Source organism: Xenopus laevis, chromosome 9_10S (genome assembly GCF_017654675.1).
Source record: "Xenopus laevis strain J_2021 chromosome 9_10S, Xenopus_laevis_v10.1, whole genome shotgun sequence".
NCBI lineage: Eukaryota > Metazoa > Chordata > Amphibia > Anura > Pipidae > Xenopus > Xenopus laevis.
Window position 1 is genome coordinate 26,913,410 of NC_054388.1, and position 20,357 is coordinate 26,933,766.

Consider the following 20,357-nt stretch of genomic DNA (forward strand, 5'->3'; position numbering starts at 1 on the left):
GCTTAATAATTGAAGAATAGATTATAGTATGTAGACAAAAGAGACTAGGAGAATAAAGAGGTTGATGGAGGAGAGGAGGTATGAAAGTTTGGAAAGTGGGCCCTCAGTCTAAGGTTTTCTTGTGGGCCCTTGGCATCCCAGTCTGACACTGCATTCTGTAACTATAATGTAAGTTAACTTAAAGCTGAACTACCCCGTTAAGTCATTACAATTCAAAAAGGATTTTATACTGTTTAAGAAATCTTCTTTACCTTAGTAAGAGACTCAGGGTTCAGTTACCATTTATTATAGTCAGTCCCCTAAAGTTTGAGACAGACGAGTGTAGTCCTAATTTAGGGGTAGTAGTTTCCTTATCCTGGGTTTTTCCATAGTTCGGTAATTAACAGTTGTTATCATAGTCCTTGTCTTTAAATGGGGATGCCAACATATGCTCGGCTTCTTTGGATCCCAACTGTTAGAGGAGTTGGATGGAATTTAGAGCTTGAAGAATGGACTGTGTTCAGTCCTGCGCTCCCCTGTGGCTGAATGGATTGTAATGGAACACAGGGAGTACAGGGCAAAAACACACATCAAGAGCCCTTACAATCCAGGTAGCTAGTGAGTAGCATGATGTCCTAATGAAGAATATAGAATTAGTGATCCTGGGTGTGCCACCTGCAAATGTTCTCAAATGTACAGACCTAGCAATAGAGGTATTTCCACAGAGAGTCCACTTGGAGGGCCTGTATTCAGGGTGACTAATCCATAGTCTGCCTATCTGACTATCATCTAAGAGATTGTTACATCCCTGCAAACAAAGAGTTAATTTATTTTAAACAAATAATTTGTTTTTAGAATCACTGGCACCCAAAAGGTTTATTCTCTTGAGACTTATAGTTCAGCAATACCCTTTCTACACTAACTCCTATGCTGAGAGGTCCCTTTCAGGCAGTGACCCAGGCCCACTTCACCGCCCATGCTTGATACTGTGCCTGGATGTTCCTTCTCCCCATCTGGACTATCCCCTCTCACTATTCATAGGAGAAAAGTGAGGTAAAAACTTAAGAGGTGAGCTAGGGGAGGGGGGGGGTACCTGGGCTTTTGAAGTTAGCCTCGGTACTCCCAGTTTCCTTGGCTTCCTGCACACACCGGAACCTTGGCCCTGTGGCTCTCCATCTCACATTCAAGGAAGAGCCCATAAATGTGGGAGTATATCTCTTTTTTTCTGCAATAACAGGGTATATATTTTTTTTAACATCACTATTCTCATAAGGTTTCTATATACAGTATAATGGCACGGATAGATGTTTTAATTTCAATCTTATTGAACCATGTTTGACCTTTATCAGATTTATGCAAAGTTGAGCAAACTAATCTACCTGTCCATTTATCTGATTTATTGAATTGCTAGAATGTGTACTAAGTAAAACCGATCGAAATCCCCCATTGCCTATAAAGTCAATTGCCTGTAGTTAATTGCTAAGATGAGAATCCAAAGCTGTTAACTATACAGTGGTTATGAGATTGCCAAGATAATTCATTGCAAATGACCTGACCCAAACTAATCTTTTGCCACGAAAATAACTAAATATCGACTTTTTTTGGAAGCTATAAAGGTTTTTTTATGAATCTCCATGGCTTACTTGTTTTCCCTCAAGGTATCTGTTTCAAACCACCTATTGTTTAAATTACATTATTACTGAAGCATGTAATTATTGTAGAACATATTTATTCACCTTGTACATTTACAAGAGAACTGCATTATGGTGATACTGTAAATATCTGCCATTGTCCAAGTCAATAATTTAGCATTAACTGAACACAGCTAAAAAGAATGAAATGCATTTAAATTGAGATTTACAGCAGGGTCTCCATGCTGATTAATGCTTGGCAAGAGACATTTGGCTTCTTTTTTAATGATGGGTAATGGCGCCCGATTTTTTGCACTTTGCACTATGCAGCGCTACAGGCATTAGAGGGAACAGAGACAGATAGCGGGGTTCTTTCCCCCCCCTTTAGACTAGTGGAACAGAACTCTCATTTGAAGCAACGTAGGTGGTTCTTCAATGTGAGGAGCGTGAGGTTTTGGAATGCCGTACCAGGTGATGTTGTGATTTCCGATTCTGAGGGGCTTGGATGATTTCTGGAACAACAATAATATCAAAGTCTTTTGTGATACTAATTTAGTTAATAAAGATTATATATATATATCGAAGGATTTTTCTTCGATCAAAAAAACCTTAGAAAACTGATGGGGAAGGTCCCCATAGGCTAACATTGTACCTCGGTAGGTTTAAACTGCTGAAGTATGTAGTCAAAGTTTTTTTTAAAGAGACAGTACTTTGACTATCGAATGGTCGAATAGTCGAACGATTTTTAGTTTGAATCGTTTGAATCGAAGTCGTAGTCGAAGGTCGTAGTAGCCTATTCGATGGTTGAAGTACCCAAAAAATACTTCGAAATTCAAAGTTTTTTTACTTAGAATCCTTCACTCGAGCTTAGTAAATGTGCCCCTATGTGTATAATGTGCACTGGGGTATATTTGGATGGGTTGAATTTAAACTTAAAATCAACCTGAACTAGAACCAGTGGGTTTTTTATGTTTAACAAGTTACCACAGTTTCATGTCATAGGTAAACTATATGGAAAGCAGAATTAGAGCTCTATTAAATGAAGTATAACAGAAAGAAACTATCATAAATGCAATTAAGATGACTAAGAAATACACATGCAGGAGAAATAGTATAAAAAAGAGACAAATAACTTTTTTTGTATAAATCCTGTGATGGTGGGGTGTCTGGTAAGTAGACTATGCACCATTCCCATTTTCAGAAGTTCTGCTATGTATATTGCTGTTTAGCAATAGCAGTAATTGAAATAGGGCTAAAAGGCACACATCAAATAGCAGATAATGGATAAGCTTTGTAGAACAGCATTATATTTCACAAAATGTATCTGCTATGTAACCTGAGCCTTTTCTTCTTGAATGTCTGCTCCATGGCTACACAGCAGCTTATTTATATATAACTAACTATAGTAGTTTTTCTAAAGCAAACACACACCCGTTTTACCAGTGCCGGGAACAACTACATTATATTATAATTCATTGATGGTGTTACTGTTCCTTTAAGAGTTTTTAGTTCCCTAACACTAAAATAAAATTGCATCTGGAGCAAATTACATTCATAAATAGGCCTTTACTGATTAACCCAAAGGGATATTTATCCTTCTTCCATGAGGTTCATCCCTTAAACCTCAAGGAAGATGAAGGGGAAAGAGGCTTTTCTTTATAAACTCTCTAGGACAGGGACTGTTTCTGTAATATGAATGTTTACAGGACTTCATACCCAGGGGAGCTTGTCTTCTGCAGGAAGGTTCTTTCTTGTATACAAGGGCACTATATGTCAAGAGGGAGCCTCTACAAATAACTAAAGGAAAACTATAACTCCGAACAATATAGGTCTCTAAAAAAATATATAGCATAAAACAGCTGAGGTTGTGAAATGGTGGCTCAAGGTAAGAGAGATGTAAAAAGGGCAATATTTATTGATATCTATATTCCAGTTTGGCAAGATCTGTTGATTAAGTATTCATTCTGGGGATAGAGTTTTCCTTTTAACAGCTTAACTGCATCTGTGTGATGGCATTCAAAGTGAAAAAGCCCCACTGTACAGATAAATAAAGTTGCTCCATTAATAAACTCACTAAATCCCACCTATTTTGGGGAATGCTTTCCCTTTTAGTCTAAATGTGTTAACAGAACACACAAACAGTTAGCGTAAGCTAGAAATTTTGCATGATCAGGTATATTTTATGTTCTCGCCATGATTCAGCCAGCAGCAAAGATGTCATAAATAAATAAGTGTGAGGCACTTAAAAGATGACAGAATTTCCACTAATAAAGCAGGTACAATGTAGAATTGAACAGGTGTCAGCATTAAACTCGCACTGCTTTACATTAGCATTCATTTTTTCAGGAAGGAATTGATTTTAAAGGTGCAAAATTCTAACATCAAATCCTCTAAAAAAACAAAAACCATCTTCTCAGGTGGTTCTCATTACCCAGAGTTAGTATGCCCGACTCTGCACAAACCCAGCTCTAACACAACTAAAGACTTTAGGGACTATGGGGTAAGTCAGTCTCCTCCATCTAAAGCCATTGGGACAAAGCCAGTTTCAATGTATTTTATATATACAGGTTTTAGCTATTTTCCTAAGATGACTGCATCGCTAAGTGCTTTTATAAAATAAAATGCTTTTTCCTTTGCAATTTAATGTTTACTCATTGTTGGCTCATACTGTATATTATTTTAACAACCCTTTTGTAACGTATCCCTTTGATGTAGCATCTACAGAAAGATAAGATAAATATACAATAAATATACAATAATGCATTTTTGTGACCTATTCTGTATGAAATAATCATTATCTTGACAAGTGTATAGCATGTTTTCAGCATATATCTACAGAAAATTAATTTGACGGTCATATTGTACAGTGAAAGGAAAGATTCTATTGGTATCTCATTTGTTAAACACTGCAACAAACTTGGAGAGAAAAGAGATACTGACTGGTGAATAAACACAAATCTGTGTAACTAATCTGTGTGTATATATATATATATATAAAAATATTCATCAATTCCGGATGCACACAAGGATTTTTGGAAATAAAAAACGTAACTTTTATTTAATATATCATTAAAAGAAAACAGGCCAACGTTTCGGTCCCCATCTTGGACCTTTATCAAGACATTGTTTTCAGGTTAAAATCACAATAAATAGGTAAAAGCAAATTGGTGAACCAATCAGTATACAACTGCGTCAAATGACACCACTGGACCTTGTCCATTCAAATTCTTAGAAAATACTATTAGATTTAATGGGTGTGTCATTGTTACAATGTGGCAAAAAAAGTTGTTAATAGTGATTCGCAAATAGTTACAAAAAACAAGTTACTTCGATAAAGAGACATATATTATCTTTGATTAAGAAAACATGAAAGAGGGCAATTCTCATTTAATCCAGCAGGTGACAGAGTATTCAATTTCTTAATCCAAAAAACCTCGCGTTGTAATAAGATTTTTGACCTGTCACCTCCTCTCCTCAGTGGGGGGATATGATCTATCGCTATATATTTAAAAGTAGGAAGTCTGTGTCCACTTTCTAGAAAGTGCTTCGCCACTGGTTTTTGAGTTTTACCATCTCTAAATGCAGTGCTAATGGCGGACCGATGTCCGTCCATTCTCAATCGTAGAGTTAAATCAGTTTTCCCTACATACGATAAACCGCATGGACAGGTAATGAGGTAAATGACATGCGTCGTGGTACAGGTAATGTAATGTTTAATAATTAACCTCTCCCCTGTATGTGGGTGTCTAAAACTGGTACCTGGGCACATGTATCTGCAAGATGTACAATTTGGACACCGGAAACAGCCTTTTTTGTTGTTTTTTAACCAATTATTGGAAGTATTTTGGTAGCAGTATAGAGGATCGTTTTTAACCAGAATATCCCTCAGGTTAGTCCCTCTCTTAAATCCCACCATAGGGGGTATTGGAGTTTTCAGAGCAAGGCTACTGTCTGCCGTGACAATATTCCAATTGCGCCTAATGCTGTTGCATATTTTCTTAGAGGCGTCGTTGTACTGAGTAGAAAAAAATATGTTTGATGTATCCCTCAGGGGTCTGGTCTCCCCACTGATCCTCTTTTTAGCTATAGTTAAGGCTTGGCCAAGAATTTTACTGGGATAGCCTTTTTGTCTAAACCGGCTCCATATATCCTTGTGTAGTTCAACAGCACTATCCCTCCTCCCTTGTCCGCAGGACGGATCACTATAGATGTGTCATTAGTGAGAGTTTTAATAGCATTACGTTCTTCACCGGTTAAGTTATCACGAAATTTATGTTTATGGACTATATCCCCAATTTCACGATCGATAGATTGTTTGTACAACTTAATAGCCTGATTTGTAACAGGAGGTACATATAAACTTTTTAACCTAAGTGCAGAATGTTCATCAGAGGGAACGTCCACAGATGTAAATTGATCCCTAAAGTTCAAAGTTCTGCAAAGCTTAAAAGTCTCAATTTCACAGTCCAGTAACTTCGGGCGAAACATGGGAATAAAGCTTAAACCCTTACCTAATAAGGCAGTCTCGGCTGATGTCAAAGTGTGTGTAGATAAATTAAATATCGGTGTTTCTATGTCTTGCGAGCTCGACCTCTTTTTGCCGCGCCTCGTTGGATACCTTTTGCGGCGATTCTTCCTGAGGGTGGGCGATCGTCCGGAGCCGCCTCTAAAAAAGCCGGTGCCGGATCCTCTATGAAAGGCGCATTGGTGCGCGATTGATTCGCCTGTTCATCGCGATTGTCATCCCCTTCCGAGTCACCGGAGCTGATGTCAATGGAGTTAAGCGGTTTATTCAACTTACGTCTGGGAAACCTCCGCATACGTTGTGCAGGGAGATAATCTCTTTCACCGGTAAGCCACCTGTAAACCCAGAAGTTCACATAGTCATCAGATACTCTACGGAACTTTTCCCGTTTAAATTGTAATAATTCTTGTTTATACTTCTCAATTTGTGCTTTCGTGTGCGTTAGCAGGGTATCTGACTGATCAGCATTGAATAGGTGCACTTGTTCTAACTCCTGTGCAGCAATCAACTTGCGTGTGCGTGTTATTTCACCTGAGACCTCCTCAATAACGAGGATCATTAAGTCGAAGGAGCACCGATTTAATACACCTATCCACTTTTTGCAAAAGTCAGGGTTAGATCTCCCAATGGTAGGAATATTTCTTATACGAAATCCTCGAGGAATTTTTTTGGCTCAATAATAGTCAGAGAGAAATAGTCCATGTAAATCTAGATCGACTTCTTTCTTTTTCAGCCTCTCCCATTCACGGATTGTTTCCTCATTAGTGTTTTTAAATGGGAGATCTTTCTGGGTTTGTTGCCATAAGACCCGGTCTGCGTCAGCCTCACTTATATGCCAAGTTTCCCCATAGTCATTTGGTATGCAACAGCGATCCACAAAGTCCTCCATTGTATATGTTGTATACTGTCGGTACCTGTTAATCCAGCAATATAGGCAAAGTTGCGGGTGCTTTAGATCGATATTTGACCAAAATATCAATTGTATAGAAAAAGTACTGGATCAAGCACTCCCACGCTCTAGTTCATCAACTCACCCAGGTGCTATCCATTTGTCTGGTATGTAGAAATATTCATCAATTCCGGATGCACACAAGGATTTTTGGAAATAAAAAACGTAACTTTTATTTAATATATCATTAAAAGAAAACAGGCCAACGTTTCGGTCCCCATCTTGGACCTTTATCAAGACATTGTTTTCAGGTTAAAATAAATAGGTAAAAGCAAATTGGTGAACCAATCAGTATACAACTGCGTCAAATGACACCACTGGACCTTGTCCATTCAGATTCTTAGAAAATACTATTAGATTTAATGGGTGTGTCATTGTTACAATTACAACTGATAAAAACGTTTTATTACAATATAATAGCTATCATCCTTGGGCTACTAAACGTTCACTTCCGATCTCACAGTTTTGTAGAGTATTTAGGAATAACTCAGAGGATCTGGGCGCACAGAAACAGATTAAGGATATATGGAGCCGGTTTAGACAAAAAGGCTATCCCAGTAAAATTCTTGGCCAAGCCTTAACTATAGCTAAAAAGAGGATCAGTGGGGAGACCAGACCCCTGAGGGATACATCAAACATATTTTTTTCTACTCAGTACAACGACGCCTCTAAGAAAATATGCAACAGCATTAGGCGCAATTGGAATATTGTCACGGCAGACAGTAGCCTTGCTCTGAAAACTCCAATACCCCCTATGGTGGGATTTAAGAGAGGGACTAACCTGAGGGATATTCTGGTTAAAAACGATCCTCTATACTGCTACCAAAATACTTCCAATAATTGGTTAAAAAACAACAAAAAAGGCTGTTTCCGGTGTCCAAATTGTACATCTTGCAGATACATGTGCCCAGGTACCAGTTTTAGACACCCACATACAGGGGAGAGGTTAATTATTAAACATTACATTACCTGTACCACGACGCATGTCATTTACCTCATTACCTGTCCATGCGGTTTATCGTATGTAGGGAAAACTGATTTAACTCTACGATTGAGAATGGACGGACATCGGTCCGCCATTAGCACTGCATTTAGAGATGGTAAAACTCAAAAACCAGTGGCGAAGCACTTTCTAGAAAGTGAACACAGACTTCCTACTTTTAAATATATAGCGATAGATCATATCCCCCCACTGAGGAGAGGAGGTGACAGGTCAAAAATCTTATTACAACGCGAGGTTTTTTGGATTAAGAAATTGAATACTCTGTCACCTGCTGGATTAAATGAGAATTGCCCTCTTTCATGTTTTCTTAATCAAAGATAATATATGTCTCTTTATCGAAGTAACTTGTTTTTTGTAACTATTTGCGAATCACTATTAACAACTTTTTTTGCCACATTGTAACAATGACACACCCATTAAATCTAATAGTATTTTCTAAGAATTTGAATGGACAAGGTCCAGTGGTGTCATTTGACGCAGTTGTATACTGATTGGTTCACCAATTTGCTTTTACCTATTTATTGTGATTTTAACCTGAAAACAATGTCTTGATAAAGGTCCAAGATGGGGACCGAAACGTTGGCCTGTTTTCTTTTAATGATATATTAAATAAAAGTTACGTTTTTTATTTCCAAAAATCCTTGTGTGCATCCGGAATTGATGAATATTTCTACATACCAGACAAATGGATAGCACCTGGGTGAGTTGATGAACTAGAGCGTGGGAGTGCTTGATCCAGTACTTTTTCTATATATATATATATATATATATATATATATATATATATATATATATAGGTCCATATGGGCAGCACTCCGCTCTTGATGTTGAGACTCAGGTGCAAGGTAAAGAAATCAATTATGTAAATAAATGACCAGCAACACCGAGATTTTTCGTGAATAGTTCAAGTGTATTCAAAAAACATGCAAAGCCGACGTGACGTTTCGGTCCACTCAGGGACCTTTCTCAAGGCAACCATGTCAAACATCCAAATCAGTTTATATACCCACAATCCCATTAAACCTATCAACAGGAAGTGACAAAACATCAGGTGTAGCAAATCCCTCAATATTAAAAAGGGGGCTGTGACAATCATAAAATAGTTTGGGTGCTAATATATATAAATGGTAGCTTAAAAGTATAAAAGTGATAAAAGTGTTAAGAATCGCTCATTAGTGTTACTAGCTGAAATGTTGTGAACATTAAAACTTACAAGAAGTAAAAAGTTGTACAAAGTGATAAGAACTAGTAAGATTTCAGTAAAACACTGATACATCACTATATTAAGATTGTAACATTTTTAACATATTGTATTGGTTACTTAAACAACCCCCTGGTGTTAAAAATCTATAGAATTATATCATAAACATTGTAACTATAGTACACACAAGGTTAAGGCTGAACCAATTCTAATATGTTATCTACAACATGTATTACACAACAAGATATATATAAGGCCGTCTATATATTATATATTTACTTCTGTGTTAGGCCAAGAATATATTCATAGAACCTGTATCCAATACTAAATGATCTCATAGAAAACAATTCAAGGTGAGAGAGCTATTTAGACCCTTCGGAGCTACACAATTAAGTTCATATGTCCAAAAAGCTTCCCTCTGAAGCAGCCTACGATCCGTGTCTCCGCCTCTTAATGAATCCTGTATGCAGTCAATGGGCATGCACTTAAAGGCAGATGCCGGGTGTTTAGCCGACAACCAATGTTGAGCCACCGGTTGTTTTGAGATATCCTGCTTGGTTTCCCTTCTTGGTTTAGGATCAAGCGCTGCTCTAATGGTGGAACGGTGCATGCTAATGCGTTCCCGTAGTTGTCTGCAGGTTTTACCACAGTATAAAAGCCCGCAAGGGCACTTTATAATGTATACCACGTTCTGAGATGTACACGTGAGCCTCGGCTTGATGGTATATGCTTTGCCAGTGTGCGGATGGAAGAATTTGTCGCCTACAATTAAAGAATTGCACATTGTGCAATTACCACATTTGAATACACCCACTTTGTTCAATCGTGTGGGTATTTCATATTTGCTTACCGGGTCGGTGGGGGAAAGAAGTTCCTTCAGATTTCTGTTCCTTCTGTGTCCAAAACATACTCTCTTGCGGTTAAGTGCTGTCAGATCGTGGTCTGATTTCACAATCGGCCAATGCTGTAAGATTGAACTTTTTATTAAAGGAGTACGGGCATCAAACGTTGTCATATAATAAATGTCATTTGATCTATCCTCGACCTTCCTTGGTGGGCCTCTCAAGACCTCCTCCCGATCAAGTGTACCCGCCCATTCCTTAATGTCCTTGATTAGTTTACTCGGATATCCCCTTTCCAAAAATCTACAGGCCATGTTTTCCAGGGCCAACCCCCTCTCCTCTACATCACTAGTGATTCTTACCACCCGCATCATCTGTGACCTGGGTAGGGAATTAAGTAGGTGTCGTGGGTGACTGCTTGAGTAGTGTAATAGGGAGTTCCTATCCGTGGGTTTTTGGTAGATTTTGGTATGTAGCTGCTGGTGTTCCTCATCCTTATATACAGTTACATCCAGAAACTGGATGCTGCTTGCATCGGAATGAACTGTGAACCTGATGGGCGAAGGTAAACTGTTAAGATCATTGACAAATATATCCAACTCTTCCTTTGTGCCGTACCACAGAAAAAACAGGTCGTCAATGTAGCGTCTAAAATAGCCACCATACTTGCGAAAAAGAGCATGCCCATAAATATTATTGGTTTCATATTTGTGCATAAAGATATTAGCATAAGTTGGCGCTACATTCGAACCCATCGCGGTCCCGGTTAATTGTAGAAAGAAATCACTCTCAAATTTAAAGTAATTATTGTACAATATAAACTCCAAGAGGGAAATCAGGAATTCCGATGGTGGACCAGAGTAGGTTTGGTTAGAGCTCATGAACTCCCTCACAGCCTGGATGCCTGCCTCATGAGGGATGCAGGTATATAGAGACTGAACGTCCATGGTTACAAATAAAAAATTCATGTTGCCCATGTTTATACTTCTAATCATTTTTAGGAAATCTGTGGTATCCAATAGAAAAGATCCCAGTTCCCGTATAGAGGGTTGTAGTAGCATGTCCACATATTTGGCTATATTTTCAGTTAATGACCCTCTAGCCGATATAATGGGCCTTCCAGGGGGATTTATCAAGGACTTGTTCGGCGGGGAGGAAGGACCCCACCGAACAAGCAATAATTAACCTCTCCCAGTACCAACCAACAGCAGTGGAGGTAAGCGTTTTATCTAAGGGTTTGACATATGTCCCCTCCGCACTGGTGCATAACTTTAATGCTATCGTGGATAATTACAAATTCACACGTAACTTGAGACTGAAGGAATATTTTAAAAATAGTGGTGATAACATGGCGGGTATCAGGGATGGAAATTTAACCCCCAAAGCCAGGAGCGAATTTGACCCTATCACTACTAATACATCATTGCGGACCTTTACACGTATGATTGATGCAGCTGTATCTGACTTCCCACAACATCTAAACCAGAGGGGCAATTTACCCAAGGAAGAGCGCGTGGCGCTAAAGGCATTATGTGATAATAAAAATATCATTATTAAGCCTGCTGACAAAGGTGGGGCAGTCGTTATCTTGGATTACGTGTATTATAGGTCTGAACTGTTGGCACAATTATCTGACAACAAGGGTTATCGCAAACTGAGTTTTGACCCTACTTCTAAATTTCAGCTACGCCTCAAAAACCTGTTGGATATCGCATGCACACATGGCTGGATTACGGACACTCAACGAGAAGGGCTGTACGTCAAACATCCGGTAAGACCAGTTATTTATTCCTTACCAAAAATTCACAAGTCCTTGATAAATCCCCCTGGAAGGCCCATTATATCGGCTAGAGGGTCATTAACTGAAAATATAGCCAAATATGTGGACATGCTACTACAACCCTCTATAAGGGAACTGGGATCTTTTCTATTGGATACCACAGATTTCCTAAAAATGATTAGAAGTATAAACATGGGCAACATGAATTTTTTATTTGTAACCATGGACGTTCAGTCTCTATATACCTGCATCCCTCATGAGGCAGGCATCCAGGCTGTGAGGGAGTTCATGAGCTCTAACCAAACCTACTCTGGTCCACCATCGGAATTCCTGATTTCCCTCTTGGAGTTTATATTGTACAATAATTACTTTAAATTTGAGAGTGATTTCTTTCTACAATTAACCGGGACCGCGATGGGTTCGAATGTAGCGCCAACTTATGCTAATATCTTTATGCACAAATATGAAACCAATAATATTTATGGGCATGCTCTTTTTCGCAAGTATGGTGGCTATTTTAGACGCTACATTGACGACCTGTTTTTTCTGTGGTACGGCACAAAGGAAGAGTTGGATATATTTGTCAATGATCTTAACAGTTTACCTTCGCCCATCAGGTTCACAGTTCATTCCGATGCAAGCAGCATCCAGTTTCTGGATGTAACTGTATATAAGGATGAGGAACACCAGCAGCTACATACCAAAATCTACCAAAAACCCACGGATAGGAACTCCCTATTACACTACTCAAGCAGTCACCCACGACACCTACTTAATTCCCTACCCAGGTCACAGATGATGCGGGTGGTAAGAATCACTAGTGATGTAGAGGAGAGGGGGTTGGCCCTGGAAAACATGGCCTGTAGATTTTTGGAAAGGGGATATCCGAGTAAACTAATCAAGGACATTAAGGAATGGGCGGGTACACTTGATCGGGAGGAGGTCTTGAGAGGCCCCCCAAGGAAGGTCGAGGATAGATCAAATGACATTTATTATATGACAACGTTTGATGCCCGTACTCCTTTAATAAAAAGTTCAATCTTACAGCATTGGCCGATTGTGAAATCAGACCACGATCTGACAGCACTTAACCGCAAGAGAGTATGTTTTGGACACAGAAGGAACAGAAATCTGAAGGAACTTCTTTCCCCCACCGACCCGGGAAGCAAATATGAAATACCCACACGATTGAACAAAGTGGGTGTATTCAAATGTGGTAATTGCACAATGTGCAATTCTTTAATTGTAGGCGACAAATTCTTCCATCCGCACACTGGCAAAGCATATACCATCAAGCAGAGGCTCACGTGTACATCTCAGAACGTGGTATACATTATAAAGTGCCCTTGCGGGCTTTTATACTGTGGTAAAACCTGCAGACAACTACGGGAACGCATTAGCATGCACCGTTCCACCATTAGAGCAGCGCTTGATCCTAAACCAAGAAGGGAAACCAAGCAGGATATCTCAAAACAACCGGTGGCTCAACATTGGTTGTCGGCTAAACACCCGGCATCTGCCTTTAAGTGCATGCCCATTGACTGCATACAGGATTCATTAAGAGGCGGAGACACGGATCGTAGGCTGCTTCAGAGGGAAGCTTTTTGGACATATGAACTTAATTGTGTAGCTCCGAAGGGTCTAAATAGCTCTCTCACCTTGAATTGTTTTCTATGAGATCATTTAGTATTGGATACAGGTTCTATGAATATATTCTTGGCCTAACACAGAAGTAAATATATAATATATAGACGGCCTTATATATATCTTGTTGTGTAATACATGTTGTAGATAACATATTAGAATTGGTTCAGCCTTAACCTTGTGTGTACTATAGTTACAATGTTTATGATATAATTCTATAGATTTTTAACACCAGGGGGTTGTTTAAGTAACCAATACAATATGTTAAAAATGTTACAATCTTAATATAGTGATGTATCAGTGTTTTACTGAAATCTTACTAGTTCTTATCACTTTGTACAACTTTTTACTTCTTGTAAGTTTTAATGTTCACAACATTTCAGCTAGTAACACTAATGAGCGATTCTTAACACTTTTATCACTTTTATACTTTTAAGCTACCATTTATATATATTAGCACCCAAACTATTTTATGATTGTCACAGCCCCCTTTTTAATATTGAGGGATTTGCTACACCTGATGTTTTGTCACTTCCTGTTGATAGGTTTAATGGGATTGTGGGTATATAAACTGATTTGGATGTTTGACATGGTTGCCTTGAGAAAGGTCCCTGAGTGGACCGAAACGTCACGTCGGCTTTGCATGTTTTTTTGAATACACTTGAACTATTCACGAAAAATCTCGGTGTTGCTGGTCATTTATTTACTTGATAAATCCCCCTGGAAGGCCCATTATATCGGCTAGAGGGTCATTAACTGAAAATATAGCCAAATATGTGGACATGCTACTACAACCCTCTATAAGGGAACTGGGATCTTTTCTATTGGATACCACAGATTTCCTAAAAATGATTAGAAGTATAAACATGGGCAACATGAATTTTTTATTTGTAACCATGGACGTTCAGTCTCTATATACCTGCATCCCTCATGAGGCAGGCATCCAGGCTGTGAGGGAGTTCATGAGCTCTAACCAAACCTACTCTGGTCCACCATCGGAATTCCTGATTTCCCTCTTGGAGTTTATATTGTACAATAATTACTTTAAATTTGAGAGTGATTTCTTTCTACAATTAACCGGGACCGCGATGGGTTCGAATGTAGCGCCAACTTATGCTAATATCTTTATGCACAAATATGAAACCAATAATATTTATGGGCATGCTCTTTTTCGCAAGTATGGTGGCTATTTTAGACGCTACATTGACGACCTGTTTTTTCTGTGGTACGGCACAAAGGAAGAGTTGGATATATTTGTCAATGATCTTAACAGTTTACCTTCGCCCATCAGGTTCACAGTTCATTCCGATGCAAGCAGCATCCAGTTTCTGGATGTAACTGTATATAAGGATGAGGAACACCAGCAGCTACATACCAAAATCTACCAAAAACCCACGGATAGGAACTCCCTATTACACTACTCAAGCAGTCACCCACGACACCTACTTAATTCCCTACCCAGGTCACAGATGATGCGGGTGGTAAGAATCACTAGTGATGTAGAGGAGAGGGGGTTGGCCCTGGAAAACATGGCCTGTAGATTTTTGGAAAGGGGATATCCGAGTAAACTAATCAAGGACATTAAGGAATGGGCGGGTACACTTGATCGGGAGGAGGTCTTGAGAGGCCCCCCAAGGAAGGTCGAGGATAGATCAAATGACATTTATTATATGACAACGTTTGATGCCCGTACTCCTTTAATAAAAAGTTCAATCTTACAGCATTGGCCGATTGTGAAATCAGACCACGATCTGACAGCACTTAACCGCAAGAGAGTATGTTTTGGACACAGAAGGAACAGAAATCTGAAGGAACTTCTTTCCCCCACCGACCCGGGAAGCAAATATGAAATACCCACACGATTGAACAAAGTGGGTGTATTCAAATGTGGTAATTGCACAATGTGCAATTCTTTAATTGTAGGCGACAAATTCTTCCATCCGCACACTGGCAAAGCATATACCATCAAGCAGAGGCTCACGTGTACATCTCAGAACGTGGTATACATTATAAAGTGCCCTTGCGGGCTTTTATACTGTGGTAAAACCTGCAGACAACTACGGGAACGCATTAGCATGCACCGTTCCACCATTAGAGCAGCGCTTGATCCTAAACCAAGAAGGGAAACCAAGCAGGATATCTCAAAACAACCGGTGGCTCAACATTGGTTGTCGGCTAAACACCCGGCATCTGCCTTTAAGTGCATGCCCATTGACTGCATACAGGATTCATTAAGAGGCGGAGACACGGATCGTAGGCTGCTTCAGAGGGAAGCTTTTTGGACATATGAACTTAATTGTGTAGCTCCGAAGGGTCTAAATAGCTCTCTCACCTTGAATTGTTTTCTATGAGATCATTTAGTATTGGATACAGGTTCTATGAATATATTCTTGGCCTAACACAGAAGTAAATATATAATATATAGACGGCCTTATATATATCTTGTTGTGTAATACATGTTGTAGATAACATATTAGAATTGGTTCAGCCTTAACCTTGTGTGTACTATAGTTACAATGTTTATGATATAATTCTATAGATTTTTAACACCAGGGGGTTGTTTAAGTAACCAATACAATATGTTAAAAATGTTACAATCTTAATATAGTGATGTATCAGTGTTTTACTGAAATCTTACTAGTTCTTATCACTTTGTACAACTTTTTACTTCTTGTAAGTTTTAATGTTCACAACATTTCAGCTAGTAACACTAATGAGCGATTCTTAACACTTTTATCACTTTTATACTTTTAAGCTACCATTTATATATATTAGCACCCAAACTATTTTATGATTGTCACAGCCCCCTTTTTAATATTGAGGGATTTGCTACACCTGATGTTTTGTCACTTCCTGTTGATAGGTTTAATGGGATTGTGGGTATATAAACTGATTTGGATGTTTGACATGGTTGCCTTGAGAAAGGTCCCTGAGTGGACCGAAACGTCACGTCGGCTTTGCATGTTTTTTGAATACACTTGAACTATTCACGAAAAATCTCGGTGTTGCTGGTCATTTATTTACATATATATATATATATATATATATATATATATATATATATATATATATATATATATATATATATATATATATATATATATATATATATATATATATATATATATATATATATATATATATTGATACAAATGCAAGAAAAAGAAGAATAATGAAGATACAAGGTATGCTTAGAAAAACTTTTCCAAATATTATATGATTTCCCAGGACTTCAGCCAGCCCACCATGGATCAATCTGTTTTTTTTTTTAATTTTCAACCAAGCCATTGGTTTTAAATCAATAAAAATGTGTTGACTGTGAACATATGGACCAGATGGTCTAAATCAAGGACTGATTGGTCAGTCATCTTTGATATTGCAGTGCATTGTTGACTGCATCCCTTTGTGAACTGTAGACAATCACATAACATTGCCCCCACCCTTTTATCTCATCATTTGGTATACATTTTATCTAATGAGATTGTTGCAATTTATACTAATTTGTCTCACCGTGTGTCGCCTGGAAGATCACAGATGTGTATCTGTATATGTAGATAACATTTCATGAACATGAGGAGAGACAAAAGGGTTATGCATATTGAGAAAAATACTTTTCCTGGCCATTCCCTCTCAAAACCTCTGGGTATTCCCTCTCAGTGATGATAAAGGCAGAAGGAAGAAATTACTGACACTATAAATGCCTCCTCCCACTATGCTCCATGTCTTTTCCCTTCTGTGAGCGTGAAGCAAGTGTTCTTACTTACTTACTTCTTACTTAAACTCTGGGGAGTTCTTCGCTCTCTTTCTCTCCTCACCCGATGCCACACCGCTCAGCCTCCAGAGGAGTGTCTCGGTGTACGTCCCTTGGTGGAAATTTTTTATATGATATCAGTCTGCCTGAGGGAATTTCCCTGCCTTTTTGGCCCGATTGGTTTCTAGGCTATGCAACGGGTACATTTTGTGATGTCACTCATGCGTCTGCGTTTGTTTTTAAATTCAAACGTTGCTTTGCTGGCGAGTCTTCTGTCTGGCCTGCCTGCGCCAGTTGTGTTCACGGCCATCCTCTGCAAGGTAAAAAAAAAAAAAAATTAATAAAGAAAAGAGAGCAGTTTAACAGGCATCGAGTCTTGTGGTGTGTACTTATGTGTATTATGCTCGTTCTTATTCCACAGTATGTCGCAGACTCCTGAAGATTCTGATCCCCTCCCATCTCAGAGATCTTGTCTCACTTGCTATGAGCCTGCTCTTAAAGAGAAAAAGTTTTGTAAAAGCTGTATTGTGCAATTCCTTGCTCCTACTTTTACAGAGACACCCTATCCGAAAGGGGATGCACCTCCTTTTCCTGTTGTGATTCCAGAGAGGAATCATGTTCTAAGGACATTTTAGCATGGATTAAGCATGCAGTGACAGAGGGTGTTAAGCAAGCGACAGGTTCTAAAAGGGCCAAGCCTTCTACCAGTAGAGATGGAGATAACTATAGCTCTACTTCCTCAATTGCAGATGAAGGGGAGATTTATTCATCTTCCGATGATGATGAGGATGGCGATTCTTATGGGTTTGATCATAAGTTAATATCTCCTTTGATTAAAGAGGAAGAGGCTGCCTTTCCGTTACATCAGGAGATCAAGAAGCTGAGTGTCTTAAGACAGCTAAAAAGGTTCCTACTGAATCTAAATTTTCTAAGATCTATCCCTTCCCAGAGGAAGTGGTTAAAGATTGGGATGCTTTACCAGTGGTGGATGCCCCAGTGGCACGTCTTTCCAAATGAACTGCACTTCCCATTGACAATGTGTCCTCTCTTAAGCATCTGATGGATTGTCAGATGGAAACGGATTTTAGAAGGCTTTTTCTTGCCACTGGAGCTCTTTACAGACCTGCAGTAGCACATATTTCTGTTGCTAAAGCCATGACTATTTGGATAGAGAATCTGGAAGATGCACTGGAGTCTAGAGCTTCTAGAGACTCATTTAGAGAGAGTTTAGCTGAACTGAAGATGGCTGCTAGTTTCTCTTTAGAGGCAGCTATAGATGCAAAAAAGTTGGTTGCCCGTACTACAGCCTTGTCTATCTCAACCAGAAGGGCCCTTTGGCTGAGGAATTGGCAGGCAGACACGGTGTCCAAGAATACGTTATGTAAGCTCTCGTATGAAGCAGGGCGCCTCTTTGGTAAATCCCTGGATGAGATTATTTCCAAGTCTTCCGGTGGAAAGTCCTCTTTTTTGCCACAGAATAAATGCATCAGGGAAACCTTTAGGAGATCTCAATCTGAGAGATTTTTCAGTCGACGCAAGGAGGAGTCTAGATCTTATAGATCAAGAAGAGATTCCTTTCGTGGCCATTCCTGGCGTTCAAATAACTCTGGCTTTTTTCAGATCCGTAAGCCAAGAATCAGTGGCTCTCCTAAACTGCAGAATAAGTCAGCATGAGATGAGGCCTGCCCAGACTCTAAGAGTGGGGGCAAGACCCCTACAATTCAGGGAGGCCTGGGCAGGAATAACTCAGGATTCCTGGGTACTAGAAATTATTTACAGAGGATACAGAATAGAATTTCTTTCAAAACCATAGCAAGATTTTTTCTGTCAAACTCAAGTGTCAAGAAACCCAAAAGCCATTCTAGCAATAGAAGAGTATGTACAACAGTTAATGCTGAAAGGAGCGGTGGTACTTGTTCCACAGCATCAAAGAACAAGAGGCTTCTACTCTCCTCTATTTCTTGTCATGAAAAGTTCGGGGGACCTCAGGCCTATTCTGGATTTAAGAAGGTTAAACAAGCTGATAAAGATCCAATCCTTCAAGATGGAAACCTTGGCTACCATCAGGCCAATAATCAATTGTGGCGACTGGTTAATAACGATCGATCTTCATGAGGATGCATATCTTCATGTGCCAGTAGCAGTAGAGCATCAGCAGTATCTGAGATTTGCTTGGAGGGATCTTCATCTACAGTTTACTTGTCTTCCCTTCGGTCTATCTACTTCTCCCAGGACCTTCTCGAAGGTGCTCGTAGTGGTTATTGCATGGCTAAGACAAGCAGGCTTGGAGATTTTCCATTATCTAGACAACCTGTTGCTAGTTTCAAGATCCAGAGAGCAAGCTCTGAAGAACAGAGATCTAGCTCTGACCAAGCTCAAGAAGATGGGCTGGTTGGTGAACGAGCACAAGAGTCAGTTGTCACCAGCTCAATCCCTTATATTTCTGGGAGCAGAAATAAACACAACAAACAATATAATCAGGTTGACTCAGGAAAGGATAGCAAAGATTCAGTGGGAAATTTCCTAACTTTGTCGGGAGACTCAAGCTTCAGCGAGAAGGATAATGAAGATCTTAGGTCTCATGGCTTTGTGTCTAGTAAAGTGGGCCAAGTGGAGAATGAGGCCTCTTCAACATCTTTTTCTCTTTGGAACAGATATCGCAAGGACTGGACTCAACCCATTCCAATACTACCCTCTATCAAACTAAGTCTGCAGTGGTGGTTGAAAGACGGAAATCTGTTAAGAGGTTTTCCTCTAAAGGATCCATCCTGGATCGAGCTATGAACCAACGCCTCAGCAGAAGGTTGGGGAGCTCCCTGTTCAGGCCATTCAGCACAGGGCCTCTGGCCTGGAAATTGGAGAAATGTTCCTTCAAATATCTTAGAGATAAGAGCAGTCACCAAATCATTAAAGGTCTTCGCAGATCTTTTAAGAGGAACTTGTGTAAAGAGAAGATCCGACAATGTATCCACAGTTGCATATATAAGAAAACAAGGGGGCACCAGAAGTTTTTCCCTGTTTCAGGAGGTGGAACCAGTTATATGCTTGACAG